The 16,007-nt window shown below is 41.9% G+C and overlaps 1 long non-coding RNA gene across 1 annotated transcript; it reads right to left on the bottom strand.

Annotated features, from left to right (window-relative positions):
* Positions 1-11,568: 11,568 nt before the first annotated feature.
* LOC146424247 (uncharacterized) lies at positions 11,569-14,457 on the bottom strand. The gene is made up of 3 exons (XR_014846854.1): positions 14,076-14,457; positions 12,937-13,015; positions 11,569-12,683 (listed from the first exon to the last, which is right to left on the bottom strand). It is a non-coding gene; the product is annotated as an uncharacterized LOC146424247 (long non-coding RNA).
* Positions 14,458-16,007: the final 1,550 nt, after the last annotated feature.

The raw sequence follows: 16,007 nt of genomic DNA, 5'->3' as shown, positions 1-16,007 counted from the left end.
CTATTCTCAGTTTATCTGTCCATATGGACTTTCAAAAAAGCAGAAAGCAGTGTGGTAACAATTTGCTTGAAAAGGCCCCTGATTTCTTAGTTAGAAGGTTTTAAGGGGTCTGTTCAACTTTCATTTAAAAGAAGAAAAAAAATAAAAATTTGCCAACCAGTGTAATGTTAATCACCTCTGACTGGATGTTGTATTGGTGGCGTAGCCAGGCACATGCCTGAGTTGTCAGCTTCAGTTTTCTCTCAATTCCCTTTTGATTGCACAAGTCAGGACCAATCCTCACTGCAGCTGTGCTGGCAGCAGCAGGCTTTTCAGGAAAATCCTCCATTCTGCGTGACACAAGGATCATGACATGGAAATACCTTTGCCAGGTGAATTTTCAGCCCTTTCTCCCATCCTGTGCCCAGCTCAGGGTGCAGGTGCTGGGGAAGGAGCCAGGATGTGGGATGGGGCTGGGACAGTGCCTGGCCAACAGTGCTAGGAGATGCAGATTTATTCCTCCTCCCTCACAAGACCTGCAGGGAGGAGTTTATCCACTTTAAAAGAGGAAAAAGGCCTTGGTCCTGCGTGGTTTTGATTTGTCAGACTCAAAAAGAGTTGGCTTTTCTAGGTTGCTCCACTTGAGCCTCTGGATCACAGAGTATTCTGAGTTGGAACCCAAAAGGAAAGCATCATCAAGTCCAGCTCTGAAGTGAATGGCTCACACCATGCTCTGACCAACTCAGGTAATCTGAAAGACCTTGAAAGAGAAACCAAGAGTAGCTGACCAATCAAGACACAGTAATTCACTCCTCTATGCCACTCTTTTGATTTTCAGCTATGAAAACACATTATAATTCACTGCTTTACACAACTCTCTCGATTTTCAACTATGAAAACACATTGAATTGGCAGAATTTACCAAAATTTCCTTTAATTTTCCTGATCGAGAAATTTAATAAAACTGTAATTCTGATTTGTTTCTTTCCCCCCCAAATTTACTTAGGCTTTGTTCCCATGTCTTCTGTGTTCACTTTCCACACACACTCATGCAGATCTGCTTTGCAGTCACAACCAGGCATGGAAGTTTTTGCAAGATCTAGGCCTGCAGGAAGGTTAATAATATTTTTTTAAAATCCTGATCACACACTGGTTTTCAACTTTTTGTGGATAATCCTTGTTTCTAGAGGTATTTCACTCTCAGAAACTATTTGATATCCAGAGGTCATTTCCCCACTTTGTAATTATGTTTCCAGAGGAATTATTGAGAATCCATTAAAATTCATAACTTTTTTTTAATTGGGATATTGATGAAAAAAAAAACTTGGGAAGCAATTTTAAAACATATCCAGTATCCTACTGTTTCTTTCTTACATAGATATTCTATGGAACAGAAATTGCTGAGTCGCAAAGATGTCTTCTGACTACTACAGTTATTTGCTACAATACTGATAAGATAAAAATACAAATACATTGAGGCAGCATGAAAAGAATAGTGAAAAAATTTAGTGATGATTTTGCCCCATGTTGTGGTTTCACTGATACCTGCACAAATTGCTGAACAGCTGCACCAGGATCCTCTTAAAGAGAGTTTTTTTCCCCTACATCAGTGAAACTGAAGGTACAAGACTGAAGTTCAGATTCCCTGTGAAGGAACACCTGAAATGAGTTTGGGAATCTCTCCTTTTAGCATCAGGAGCAGGGTTTGGACCTAAAAAGTACCAGCAGTCAGAGAAGCTCATTAGGGCAGGCAATTAATGCAAAACATATTTTCTCTTTCATGCATGAAACGAAATCGCATCCATGGGTTTAGTACTTTAAAGTACTAAAAATAGTAGTGGCTTTGTTTTTTGCTTTTTGGTGGATAACATAATGTTCTGATTTAGTCAGTGAAGAACCTATATATTAAATGCAAATGTACAGAATATTAAGGAGAGTGGATCAAACCCATGCTGCTTGTAAAGCTCATTTTTGGAAGCATAAAAACATGTATGTTTTACGCATAAACTTCATAAAAATGTCCTTCCTCCTCTCTTTGGCTTAGTTTTCCATACCTTTGTCTCCAAGTCTATGAAGTTTTGTCCAGATTGAAGTAAGTCTGAGATTAAACAGACCTTATGCCTCAAAAACCTTGGATGTAGGATTGTTTCATTAAAAAATATAATCATTAGGGAGTTCAACCCTTGTGCAAATAATGGATATATTGCAAGATAAACTCATTTTAACTAATCTAACTCTTCTCCGAGCTTTGCTGTTTTTTCATGTCTTTCAGTGAAAAAAAAAATGGAGGAAGCTATTTTCTTCTATATATCAACTGAGAAAGAAGATGATTGCACCTGTCTCTAAGCTTCATGGATATCTCCTTTTTCTGATGGAGTCCTATAGTTCAAAGAAATTGACTACCAGTCCCGTGAATGGCCTGTCTTCCAAAACCTTATCTTCTCTTGTAGAAGTTACTAACCCTGACAGAACAATATAACATAGAAGAAGTGAGGTTGGTACTGTTAATTTACAGGCAGTAAAGACACTGAACTAGAACCCAGTGACAAAAAAATTTCCACCCCCACTCCCTGACATTCTCTGATAAAATCCTATCAAGAAAGCAGCTGCCAATCACTTTAACACCACCCCAGGTTTAGTTCAGTATTTTTGCTGAATAATTTCAGCCTAGAGCTAGATTTTTCACTTTCCAAGTAATTTATTTTACATTTGTTACTGGTAACTGATGACATGTAACTGATCATGTGGGGATGATTCAAGTGGGTATTTCTTCAGTGGATCAGATGACTACCCATTTTCATTCCATTTATTTCAGTGGAAGCTGTGAAAGGTGTTAATTTTGGAGGAGCCCTGGGGATTCTTTTAAGGTTTTACAGAAGAGTTGCACTTTTGCACCAACAGCAGGAGATGGAGAGCAGGGCAAGGCTTCATGTGGTCCCACTTTTCATGGAAGGGTGCAAGTGATTCCAAGGATTTTTCCTTTTTCATTTCATCATTAGTCAGCACTGCCTCACCCATTAAAATATCAAGATTGTTTTAAAATTGAAGAGGAGCTTAAAAAATTTAGCAAATTGCTTTCCATCTGTGAACTAAACTCACAACCTCTCCTTTAAACCAAGCAGATCAGGAGTCTTCCTCACTCGGGAAACACCAATGACTCAGAATGGTGCTTTGATCCCAAAACACAGGAAACAAAGGTGGGAGGAAGTGTTTTGCTCTTGTTCTTCTTGTTTCCTAGCCTGCCCTGGACTAGGAAGTGGGGAAATAGTGACAACAGATGTTTTAACGAGTCTGCAAAAGCTGCTCACTCCTTTCAGGAGTTTTTCCCCTCCCTCCATCTCCTGACTCTTTATGTACCTGGCAAGCTATTCCATCTCTCCACAGGCCCACTGGGCTTTGTAATACCTGAAATTCATCACACTTGGCCAGCTCACGGAATCATATGATGAAATAAATTCTACGTGCTGAAATGTGGGGAGAAGAGGCTTAGCAATATAAGATCATGAAAAAAAAAAAAAGGAAAGCACATTTATTGGCAAGGATCAAGTGTCTGTGACATAGGAAAGGAATGAAGCATTGTAGCTGTCCAGTTTTGTACTGTTTACCATAATGATAGTCTCTGGACAGACACTTAGCTTCATTGAAAGCTCTGGCATGATTTATCAAGTGACCACAATCTGAATAATTTCTTCTCCTATTGCTGCAATGACATTCAGACTTCACAGCTAATGCCTGTGATTTGTTATCATATGGGTGGATCTGGAAGTTTCTAAGGCTTCTTCCATCTACAATTAATTTTTCCCATTGAGACAACCTCAATCCTCCCAAACACAAACAGTTTTGCTCATAATTAATTTCAAACCCTCGAGTTTACAGATATCTTGCTGTGCATGAAGTGAAGCACAAATGTAATTGCAGGGCTGGACCTGGGCCACTGATGCCTTGCCTAAAAAATCTCTGACTTGCTGCAGAGGAGCCCAGAGCATGACCATTTTGGCCAAAGCACAAATATTTCGGCTGGGAATGTGGCTGTGATGTCCCCAGCCTCCTCCTGCTCCCCTCTCCCTCTTCCCTGCAGCTTGGATTGAGGACTGCCATGGTTTGATCTGCTGAGAAAGGGTGAGCAGGGGTAGTTGTGGTGGTATCACTCCTGAATATCTAGAAAGCAACACCCAGACCTGCTGGAAAACTGTCAGGATTTCAGCAATCAAACAGCCAGTAAGTCATGGCAGGCCCAGTAAGGGCCAAGGGCAAAAGCAGTTACTTTTTAATAACTTAATTACTTAATGAAACTCTTGATTTTGGCCAAAAAAATCTCCAAAACAAACACAACCCCCCAAACCACCCCTAGATATTAAATTTCTTAATTTTTCTTAAATTAAACCACCTAGATATTAAATTTCTTTGTCTTGGGCATAATTTGGATGCTGTTTCTTAAAACATGGAGGAAATAGCAATGAAACCCCCTATTTTGCTAAAACAGTGTGCTCAGTCCCAAAACAAAACCATACCTCAGAACTCTGTTTTAGCATGATTTCTCTTCTAGGCCTGCTAGTTACAACTGTTTGAACTCCAGTTATTTACCTCGTGTCACTAATCTGTTAATCACAGTATTTCCTAAGAACAAGAAAGGAGTTTTAGGCCCCACCTAATCCAGACAGGTGATGTCAGTGGATGTGGTAATCTCAGGCCATCATCCACCATCCATCTGATCGTTCAATTACTAAGCCTATTACTTTGTCAACTGGGCTTGTGCAACACGTATCAAAACCCACTTGGAAAACAGAATCCATATGGGATTCAGGGCTGGAGTGTGGAAAACTGGGGATGTGGGTGGGGAAGGGTGCAGGGGGAGGAAGGAGGCAGAGGATAAATGGGGGTGGAAGGATGGGAGGGTGATTGGTTTTGTGTTTGGGCTCCAGGAAAGGTTTAGAGCTTTCTCTGTGTCAGGTAAGTCAGGCAGAGATTTCTGCCCAAGAGTGCCACAACTCTGAAAGGCAAATGGTCACACTGTTGCCTCATATTCAACAATGACAACAATCTCATTAGAATAAATTGCAATTAAGCCAGTCTTCCCCTTATTTGTTATTTCTTCAAAGACAGGCAGTCTACACATCCGGGCAAGCCCACATTGCATCTGCTCAAATTTAGATTATGACTCCTCCCCAACATTTTTATTCAGCTAAGGACAGCAAGGCTGTTATTTTATGTGCTTTTATAAGAAAATCTACATGCTAGGGCACAAGTCTGTGGCCAATCTTGAATCCTCCTGCTGTGCAATTTTAGGACATAAGAGCCAAAGCAGTTGACAGCAAATGAGGAAACAGTGTGAACACTTCAGCTGGGATTTGTAAGTGAGGTAGAGAAAGTAGCAGGAGAAATTGTGGGGATCAGATTGATGATTATTATTAAGTACAAAATTATTTGAAGAAGGAATAATAATAATAAATTTGCATAAATAGACTGATTTACATTACCATAAAGGGAAGGAGGAATAGCACCAGCAGTGTCATTGTATTTCTTATGTCTCTGACCTGCTTTTCATTGCTATGGAGAAGGCTTGAAAACGAGTAACAGGGACTCATAAATGTTTTTAGGTTTGGGGAAGTCCTCCCAAAGTTAATAGAAATAGAAACTGTGCATCAGTTAATGTTCCAGCTCACAGGGACCAGACCTCTGGTCTTCCTGCACTGCACAGCTCTGAGAAGTTTGCAAAAAGGCACTGAGTGACTTGCCAGAAAGCAGTGATTTCCCAATGTGCTCGCCGTTACAGCTTGGGAGTTGCATATCTCTGGTCCATTATCAAAGCTTTAGCTCTGGGTTTGTGGTTTTTTGTATGGAAATTCTCAGATGAAGAAAACCTGAACCACTACCCAGCAATAAATCAGGTTAGATTTATACATTTTAGATTATTAATAGCCAAAACCAATTTCAGTCCGGCCAAAACTGCAATGATTTCCGTTTTACACTCTCTGATAAAGCTGACTCGAATCTTCTAGCAAAGGAGTATTTGTTAGCACTGTCATAACACTTCTCTGCAGGAAACACTGTAAAACCCCCAAACATTCTGCTTAATTTTCAGCAGACCCAAAAATGCTAAGTTTTTTCAAACACTGCAATGATCAGCTGTAAAGAAATGATTGGTCCCACTGAAGGCTGCCAGTCCAAGGGTGGGATCAGTCATCTCTTCCCAATTTATGCCATTTGGGCAGGGAATCCATCCCTCCTCTCCCTCTGTTGGATGAGGGGCTGGTTCCAGATCATTCACAGGTCCAAGACTGCCTTAAACACCACCATGCCTGAGTGGATCAGCTTATCCTGAAAACATTTTTAGGCTTGCCAGGACGTTGCTCTCACTGGAAATCTTGGGTGTGTATGAAATATCTTGTGAGAGTGAGTGGTTTGAAAATGTTTGAGGCCTGTTTGAGAAATCCAACAACCAACAAGGCATCTTGATAGGAGGATCTCCTGCTCTGATGCAGGAGAACGCACATTCTCAACGAGAACATTCTCAACGCACGAAATCTAGTAGATACCTGTTTATGTTGAAATTATTTCATTGTCTTGAAGCTGGTTTCAGAGTCTCTCAAAACACTTACAGTAGATAGGTCTTGTCTCAGCCACAAAAATGTGTGTAGGCTCAGCTGAGATAACAACACATATTTTCTGATGCTTATTCATGTTTCAAACAGTTTAGACCTGGGTTTTCTGTCAGTCAGTATCTCTGCAGTTCTACCTCTCAAAATTGTAAAGATTGGTAGAAATAGAAAGAGCAAAAAAACCCTGAGATATATGGCAGCAGCATCTGGATTTTATTTGCTCAGACTGGTGTTATTTCTTTACCTTTTACCTTTCACCTGGAACAGTCAGCATTTTACTGTTCTAAACAGGTGAAATTCACAGAAGAAATTACATCCATTTCCAGGTTATTAATACACATTGTAAACTGGCATTTATTGCTTTTTAAATAATAGTTACATGAAAATGGAATACTGTCCAAAAAATTGCAATGATATATTGATGTTTGATTTTTTCCTCTGCAACCGAACAAATGTTTTGGTTATTGCTGTGGCATTTCTATTCAACCTGCCTTTAGAGCAAAAAAAAATCCCCAAAAACAAAACAAACCAAAACAAAACTCAAAAAAAACAAACCAAAACAAAACCAAAAAACCCCCACAAACCCCAAAGAATAAAAAAAGAAAAAAGAAAAAAAGAAAAAAAAAAGAAAAAAAAGAAGAGGGAAAGGGTACAGAAGAATATTTCTGCTAAAGAAGGTGCTACTAAAATAGTAGTAATAATAACAACAACAGTAATAGTAATACATTCCACAGTTATGATTGCTATGCCTGCATTGTTAAGTCTTGACATTTTCAAAAAGGAGGAGGAATGCAAACTAAATATCTGGTGGGGCAGAATATGATTCTGGCACTGAAAGCATCTGGACTAACCTGAAATCTGAAGACAAGTTGTTTAAAAACAGAAAAGGAACTGAGCATTACAGCTCAGTCTCGGAGTTGTTGACTTTGCATGAAGAGCCCTCAGAAACAGATTCAAAAATGAGTTGCAAACAGCACAATTCCTGTTGCTCTCAGAGAGGTGTGGAGCCCTCAAAATATGCTCTTGGGATCCTGTAAATTTCAGAGACCCAGCAGATGGCTGAGGCTGGAAGGGACCTCAGGATGTGGCAATCTCAGGCCATCTTCCACAGCCCCATAGTCCCATCAGACTGTGTTCAGGTGGGTTTTGAATGGGAATCTCCATGGATGGACACTCCACAGCCTCTCTGGACAAGCTCTTCCCATGTTCAGCTGGGTGTTCAGGTGTTTTTACACTCAAGTGGAGTATTCTGTGCCTCAGTTTGTGTTCATTGCCTGTTGTCCTCCACTGCACACCACTGAGAAGGATCTGGCTTTGCCTCCTTTGCACGCTCCCACCACCTACTTTCAAACATCATTACATGTAAAATTTACACATTATCTCCTATCAAGACACAAAATCCCTCGTTGCTGCTCCTTCAGCAACCCCCATCAAAGGAGCACTCTTTGAAGCTCTGCTAAGTAACACTCTCATGAACAGATGGTTTTTATCACCCCGTTTCTGGCAGTCTTTCAAATTTGGGTTTTTATCTCGTGCGCCACGGACGGTGTCATGCACATGTTGGAATACCCCTGTGGATTGGTTTATGTGGGTACAGCCAGCTGCCAATTCAAACAGTGTGTAACAGAAATGCAGAGGTCTTTTTCCCTAGGAAAGATGAGGAATGTCCTGTGGCAGTCCGCCTGGCTTCATTCCGTCAAGATGTTTCCACTCAGAGTTAGCTGGAAATTAAAAAATCATGTAATCTTATTGTGACAACAAAGATGATCCAGGTGCTTTAAAGTGCAGTTCTGGCAGAGGATATGGTTGTAATAAAGAGATTTGGTTTTGTCCAATCATCTTTTTTTTATTTTTTTTTCTCTTTCCTTTTTCTCTTTTTTTACATTTACCTGGTTGTTTTTCTCCCCCACATAAGAAAAGAAAGAAGAGTTAAGGAAATGTTTACCCCACCTTTCTCTGTCTTGTTAATTTTTGTTTATTGGTTTGTTGGGGTTTCTTCCTTTGTTTGTTTGGTTTGGTTTTTCCTAGGTCTTTCACACAGAAAGCCTGATTCAGATCTGACAGGTGATCCCTGTCTTTTTCCAGCCCAGGGTAAGGATCAGCTATAGCTAAGAACACACTTAATTCCTTAGACTGGTTTCAAGGTCTCCAATACCAGAGAAATTTTAGCTACAATTTTTTTTTTAAATTTTTTTTTTAGCAGCAAAGCTGATGCCTGGCTCTGGGCAGTCACCCTGGCTATCTTTGGAAGAGATTCTGCCTGGATCCCCCAGCTCTGCTCTGATCCTTCTTTGGTCTGCATAAGTAGATCATGCGTGCTGCCCCAAAAAACCCTGATTCTGCTATTATTTGTGCATTTTTAGTCCTGCAGTACAGGTTTGTAAAATTACAATTGGAAAAGGTCCAGCCTCAGGCTGTGGTCAATGCTTTGTATGAAAGATTGAATGCAGTGTGAAAGAAGGAACATGCATGAACATTTTCACACTGTTCCAGGGGTCACAGCTTCCTCCTTCAGGCTCAACCCCAGGTTTCCCACAGGAGTCTCGGGCATCAGATTTATCAAAATAAATAATTTAATAGAGTGGGGCAGCAACTCTCAAAAACTGAACACCTCTCAATTCCAAATTTCTCCTTTCCCTTAATTTGTTGTATTTGCCTGTGTCATCTTCACGTCTTTATATTTCTTTTGCCTGTTGGGAGCGAAACACAGCAACATTAACAACTCTTTTTCTCTTCAGCTTGGATGCCCAAACTCTGCTTAGTTTTGGGCGTCACAAAGATGCTTTGACTCCATTATGAAATAAACAGTCAAAAGGTCTGGATTTAAACCATCAGCACCCAAAACTTCAGCACCACCGACCACTCTTACCAGAAGGATGCTCACTGAATAATCCTCACACTTCCAGTCAAATATTAATTAAAAACATTAATTTCGTGGGTACCACTGGCAGTCTGCAGACCACAAGTATATAAATTAAAAATTGGAAGCATCTTAAGCTTTAATTGTTGCTTCTGTTTTCATATCCACATTGTGCAAAACACATCCAACACACAGCATTTGCAGCTCCCAGCCGAACTGGGCTCAAAAAGTTTGAAACAAGAACATATTTGCTCAGAACCCACCTGCTTTTAACACAGTTGTACATAGATTGGGTTGGCTTTTTTTCTTTTTTAATTAATGGGGTTTATTGAAAACATATTTCCATAGCTTTAAATATAAAAAAAAGAAAAGAAAAAAGAAAACCCATGAGATCATTTTCGTGTCTCAGCTTTTGCGGAAGAGACGATGATGAAAATTATCTTTCACAAACATTTGAAAAAAAGAAACTCATGGGATTTTTAATCTCTTCAGTAAGGCATTTGCAGTGATACAGAACAAAATGACATACATTAGAGGAGTAATCACTGCTAAACAGAGATCTCTTTGTAAAATCAAGTGTCCCAATATGGTCATTTTATGCTGACAGGCTTATGATTAAAAATAATTGTCATTATTATAAACCAGATAGTGTTGTACATTGTTCCTGGTTCAGGCTTGAGAGCATATGGGTTCCAAGAACAATTAACAAATCTGTTGCTTTAACATTTCCTTTTCTATTTTTTTTTGCTTCTTTTCCAATAATGAAAAATTTTAAAAAAACAACAATGTATGAGATTTTTTCAGAGGCCTTAAGTTCTGACTTTGCTCAGTTCTCAGAGCAGTTAACACATCCCAGAGAAGGATCAGTCAGAACAGAAATAAGGGATTTCTGATGGCTTGCCTTGTCCTACGGGGCATTTTTAGGTCCAAGGATTTGCACTAAAGCACTCAGTGAAGGGGAAAATCCCTGTTTTGGGTGCTTTAATTGAGACAGGGAAAAGGGACATGAGCTGGTGCTTCTGCACGAGGATGCAAGAACTTCAGGAAGAATCCTTCAGAATGAACTGAAGCACTGACAGAAACAGGACAATTTGTGGAGGGCTTCAGAGACCAAAATGTTCTAGCAGAGATTAGAACATTCTAGCAAACAATCAAAGTTGAGCAGGACTTTAGTTTTCAAGCAAAAACTTTTACTGCTAAAACAGCAGAATGACTGATGTCAAAACAGTTCATGATACCTCGATACTGAATATCTAAAATAGCATCAGAAAATGTCTAAAATTGGGCAGTAGGCTTCTTTCTGTTTCAAACTGGAGGTTTTTTCACTTGTAGCTGACACTTACATATAGAATTAATAGTAGAAAAAAATGAAAAATAATTGTATTGTAAATAAAAGATAGGTGTGGATCAAAGTTCTTTTTTAATAAATAAATGTAAATCATTATCTTTATCAATGAGACAGAATAAATTTAAGCAACAGTAATACAGTCACCTGAGAAATTCAAAGTTCTTAATGAAATAGAGAAAAACAAATTTATTCCCTAGCTTTAAGAATAAGAAACATTTTGCCTAAGTGTAGTCATCCTTGATGCTGTTGGTACAACACAGCTCCCCTTTCACAGTGCCTCTACAACACCATCATTGGTCCACAGACATTATCCAGTCCTACAATCATGGCCATCAGTGCAAGAACTTAAATTGGCACAAAAATGGGAGCAGCCAGAAAGTCAGAAAAAAACAAATTAAACACCTGCACTCTTTACCATTCATCAAGTGCTACAGTTTCTGAGAAATAAGACTATTTTGTGCCTCTGAGCTGGAAAGGACCTAAACCACTGTTAGCATCTTCAGCCCCTATAGCACTGTAGACTACAATGGATTAGTTAACATCAACATAAAAAATCTTACACAGAAGACCAAATACCAGTTTTTGGGGTTCTTTCCACAGCAAGGTTGGTTAACTTATATATTAAAGGAAATTTTTGGGGGTTTTGTGTTTGAAAAAATAAAGAGAGTTTTGAGCAATGTCTGCAGAGCACAGAAAATGTGGTAGTTATGACTAACAGAACATTCATTCTCCTTTTACCCTTCAAAATCAAGTCCTTCTAAGCTTTCCTAATACGTTTTTTCTTATTAGTTTTATTGTTTTAATAGAAAAATTGATGAGGGTAATAAAAGTAACTTCCCTGTGATGTTTCATATTTGTTACACTACTTTAAAATTTAGTTGATGAGGCGCTATTGAAACTTGCCCAGTCACTTGGCTTGGACCTCAGATGCATAAAATTTAATTTTCAGTTTTGTGTCTACCACTGAGTGTTTTTTTTCACAGCCAGGCATACTTTGGGTTTAGTATCTTAATAAACAAGATGCATTTCAAATTAGTCTCATCATTTTTTTTACAGTGTGGGAGAAACGGAGTGGGGAGGGCTCATTTCAGTTTGATGTAATGTTTTGAGTCAACACAAAACATTTTTTGTTGTTTTGCCAAAAAAAAAATCATATTCAGCTGTGAGTCAAGGCAAGCCAGAACCTCCCAACTATTTTATTCTGGCTGTTACACTGAAAAAAAATTCATTAATCACTCAGAGGTATGCTGCTATACCACAGGATGAGTGGCCATTTGTTTTCATGCTTTTTTGGGTACAGTGGGGGAGAATGCATTGCTCCTGCATGTAATTTTCTCCCTTTTTTGTTTGTTTGTTTGTTTTTGTTTATGTGAGAATATTGTTACTGATACCTGCCCAAGCCAGAACCATCAGTATCACAGGACACTGTCAAAAGAGTTATTGTACATCCTGCTCTTCATTCCCTATTCAATGTAAATTAACAAAAGAAATGTTCTTCAAGGTGTTTTCAGTTGTAGTTCAGGGCTACTGCTTCTCTGTGCTTGACATCCAAATGTTTAAATCCAATTCTCAAGTCTTTCTGAGAATTTCTGAGCCTTTACAGTGTTGAAGAAATCACACTTAAAAACCTCACAAGTTTTTTTACAAAAGTCATTTTCTGGCCTCAGAGCAACACACCCAACATTTCAACTGCTGCAAAGTGATTTTAACTCCACAGCCCTGGGATTTTATGCCAGTTTTGCACAAGTGCAACTGATGATACTGAATGTGCAGCAATGGAAAATCACATGTGATTGATGCTGCATTGTGCCCACAAAAGCTGAAGGGCAGAAAACTAAATAATGAACCTTACCTTTTGGGTTAGCAACCACGAGAGAGCTGAGTCACATTCTGATGGCTGGACTGACAGTGTGAAATAAAAGAGACCACACAGCCTTAAAAACAATATCGTGGAACATATAGCAGATCAAATTCACAGTTCCTTATGACGAAGTAAGCATCCAGGGGAGAATTCAGACTTAATTTGCCATCTCCCCACAGCTTCAAATACCAATAGAATCAAACTCCATAGACTACCAAAATTAGGAATGGAAAACAATGTGTTTATTGAATAACCATGCAATTTGTTAAACTACTGTGAAATTGCTAACCTTTACATTCATTTAGACTCCACTCATCTAGTTGAAAATTTTTCTTTGCCTTTTCTGATCTGATTTTGTGTTCTGGAACCTGATGCAAGAATAAGACATCCAAAAAACCAGTAATCAAACAAAACCTGAGGAAGAAGTAATCTTTTTCATTTGTTAGTTGCAACTAAGAGCTGCTATGATGTTATCTCCCCAGTGAGGACAGCCTGGTGTGGTCAGCTGAGAGACAGGTTCTAAAGAGTTTATAATTGTCATAGTTTGGTTACATTTTTGACTAGTCTAGAGGTTAAACATTGTAGTTGATCAGTAATCTCAAAATTAAAGACTGAAATGCAAAGAATTAAGAGCTTGATGGTTATAATATTCTCGGTACTTACTGGGGGTGGGGGAGGGGAAATGACAACTTTTAAAAAGCCAGAAATTCAAGTTAGGTAAAAACATCTTAGGCAGCACACCTCCCCCATTCCTTTGCATGATCATACAAGCAGCTTTCTGTGGGTTTTGGGCTGGTTTTTGGTTTTTGTTTGTTTTTGTTTTGTTTGCTGTTTTTGTTTTTGCTTGTTTGGGGGTTTTATTATTGGTTTGGGGTTTTTGTTTTGATTGGTTCATTGGGTTGGGTGCTTTTGTTATGAACTTTGACTCTCCAGAAAACAGCTCCCTCCACATGCGTGTTTGGTTTCCACTACACTCAGTGATTTCTCTGGCCAACCATTTCCTTGTACTTGTTCTGATTTTTATACTTGCATTTATCATTCCCTTCTATTTCCTAGGATTTATTTTCCTGCAGGATGATTGCTTTGTTGTCTCATGAAAAAATTTTGGTGCCTGATGCTGACTCTGTCATAGAAGAGAAAACTCTGGGGCACTTGGGACACAGAGAGAACTTTTCAGTTGGATGGATCTGTAGTGATTCTCACTTCAGAGCCTGAAAAAACACCAGTTGTTTCCCTAAAGAGTGCAAAAACAAGCCCAAGAGATAGAGCCTTTTAGTTGTCCAGCATTGTCTCCTGCCTCTTTTTGGCTTTTCACATTCTTGTTTCCTAGCACTGCTTCCTTCCAGCATCTGTACATTGTGCAGTGAGTTTTCCTCACACCAACAAGAAATTTAAAAATATGGCTTTGACAAACAGACACAACTTAACCTCTTGCCACTTTGAGATGTTACCCATGCCTATTTCCTGTAAGGTGAAATTAGACAGATGATTATCTCGTACATCCTATTCCTTGTGCTCACCTCTGTGAGGCGGGACATGACGGTGCCAAAGGCCCTTGTGACATCAGAGAGCCCCGGCCTGGCTGAGGGTATCCAAGGGGCACTGCAGGGCCCTGCCATGGCCAGTCCCAGGAGAGCCGCCGTGGCAGCAGCAAGCAGCTCCCGGGACTTGTCTGTGCCAAAGGCGAGAAGGATGGAGCAGGAGAAGGCAGCAGTGAGCAGCAGTGAGCAGCAGGAGCAGGCAGAGAGGGGCTCGGCTGTGGCACAGCGAGAGAGCCAGGAGGGAGCCTTGGCTGGGCAGCTGGAGCTTTCCCAGCGCAACCATGGGGAAGAGCCAGAGCTGTGCCCTGGAGGAATGAAACAGGAGCAGGAAGTGACCCCAGGGGAGGACGGTGCTGAGTCAGAGCCGTCCTCAGGAGACACGGGCAGCTCCCAGGAGCTCTTCTACTGGGAAGAGGACATCGAGCAAGAGCGCTCCCAAAGAGACAGGGAGAGCTCCGAAGAGTCCAGTGAGGGCTGGAAAGAGTTTCTGGAGCGCTGGGTGGCTGCGAGAGAGTTGGAGGAAGGCAGCGAGGGAGAGCTGTCCCTGGGAGAAGCCCTTAGCTTCCGAGGAGATTCTGACGAGCAGCAAGGCACGGAGCAAGGGCTTTTCCAAGGAGAATGTGGCAGCTCCCCCAGAGTGTCCGACTGGGAAGAATGCAGCCAGCAAGAGCTGTCCCCCCAGGAAGTAAAGAACTACCAAGAACACTCAGACTGGGAGGAGCACACTGGCCAAGAGCTTTCTGCAGAGCAAGGCTTTGTTGGCCAGGAGGTGTCCAAAGGCACGGAAGGGAAGAGAGCCTCGGTGCACTCCAGCTGGGAGGACACCGATGAGCAGGAGCTGGCGCAGGACGGCCGGGAAGACAGGAAGGTGCAGGGCGTGGGGCCCGCGGCCTCGCTGCAGGAGGACGATGAGGAGTGGGATGACGTGAGCCTGCTGGAGCTCTGCGAACAAACATACAGAGCGCGGAGACTGGCAGGCTGGGCAGGAGGTGAGCGGCCCGGGCTTTTCCCTCGGGAGGCTTGGGTTGAGCCCAGGACACCGCCGCCGCACCCCGAAGGGTCACCCTGTGCCACGCCTGCCCCTCTGCAAGCCCAATCCCCCGTGGCACAGGCGGCTTTCCCCGGCCTGGCCCGGCAGGTGCCTGAGGCAGGGCCCCAGAGCCCGGGGCCTCACGAGAAGCGTCCCTCGCGCTTCAGGCGGGCGCTGCGGGCGCTCAGGAGGCTGTTTCGCTGCCCCTGCCTGTCGGCACGGCCGGAGGATTAGCGCAGACACCCTCCTGAGCCGCAGCATGAGGCCGCAGATGGCTCGGGGCCTGCAGATGGCCGCTGGGCCAGACTGCCCATGAGGCAGCGTGAGGGAGCCGCACGGGCAGCCTTGGCCTGGCAGCACCCGTGCCAGGGGGACGCTTGGTGCCGGGGGCTCAGCGCTGCATGCCAGCCCATCATCCGGCTGCCAACACACCTGCAGAGCCAGCCAGTGCCGCTGTCAGCCTGGCAGCAGCAGCGTCACCCCCATGGCTCCCCAAGGGCCACGGGCACTCCACTCTCGCTCGCTGCCACACGCAGTGGCTCCAGCACCTCCTGCCCTGCTGCACCTTCTGCCATGGCCTGACTGCTCTGGCAGAGGAGAATTGCTGCTCACATCCCATCTGCACCTGCCCTGCTGCAATCTCAGAAGCCATTCCTTCTCCTCTGGAAACAATTCCATGGTGACCCTTTGGGATTGAATCTATGAGGAACAGGCACAGACAGCAAATGTGTCTCCCTGGACAAATTGGACACACAAAATTCTTTCAAAAGATACTGAAGTTTGTTTTCA

The sequence above is a fragment of the Lichenostomus cassidix genome, chromosome Z, assembly GCF_008360975.1.
Source record: "Lichenostomus cassidix isolate B80296 chromosome Z, HeHo_3.0, whole genome shotgun sequence".
In the NCBI taxonomy this organism is placed as follows: domain Eukaryota; kingdom Metazoa; phylum Chordata; class Aves; order Passeriformes; family Meliphagidae; genus Lichenostomus; species Lichenostomus cassidix.
Note: the sequence above shows the minus strand (reverse complement) of the source record. Positions and strands in the feature narration are given on the sequence as shown.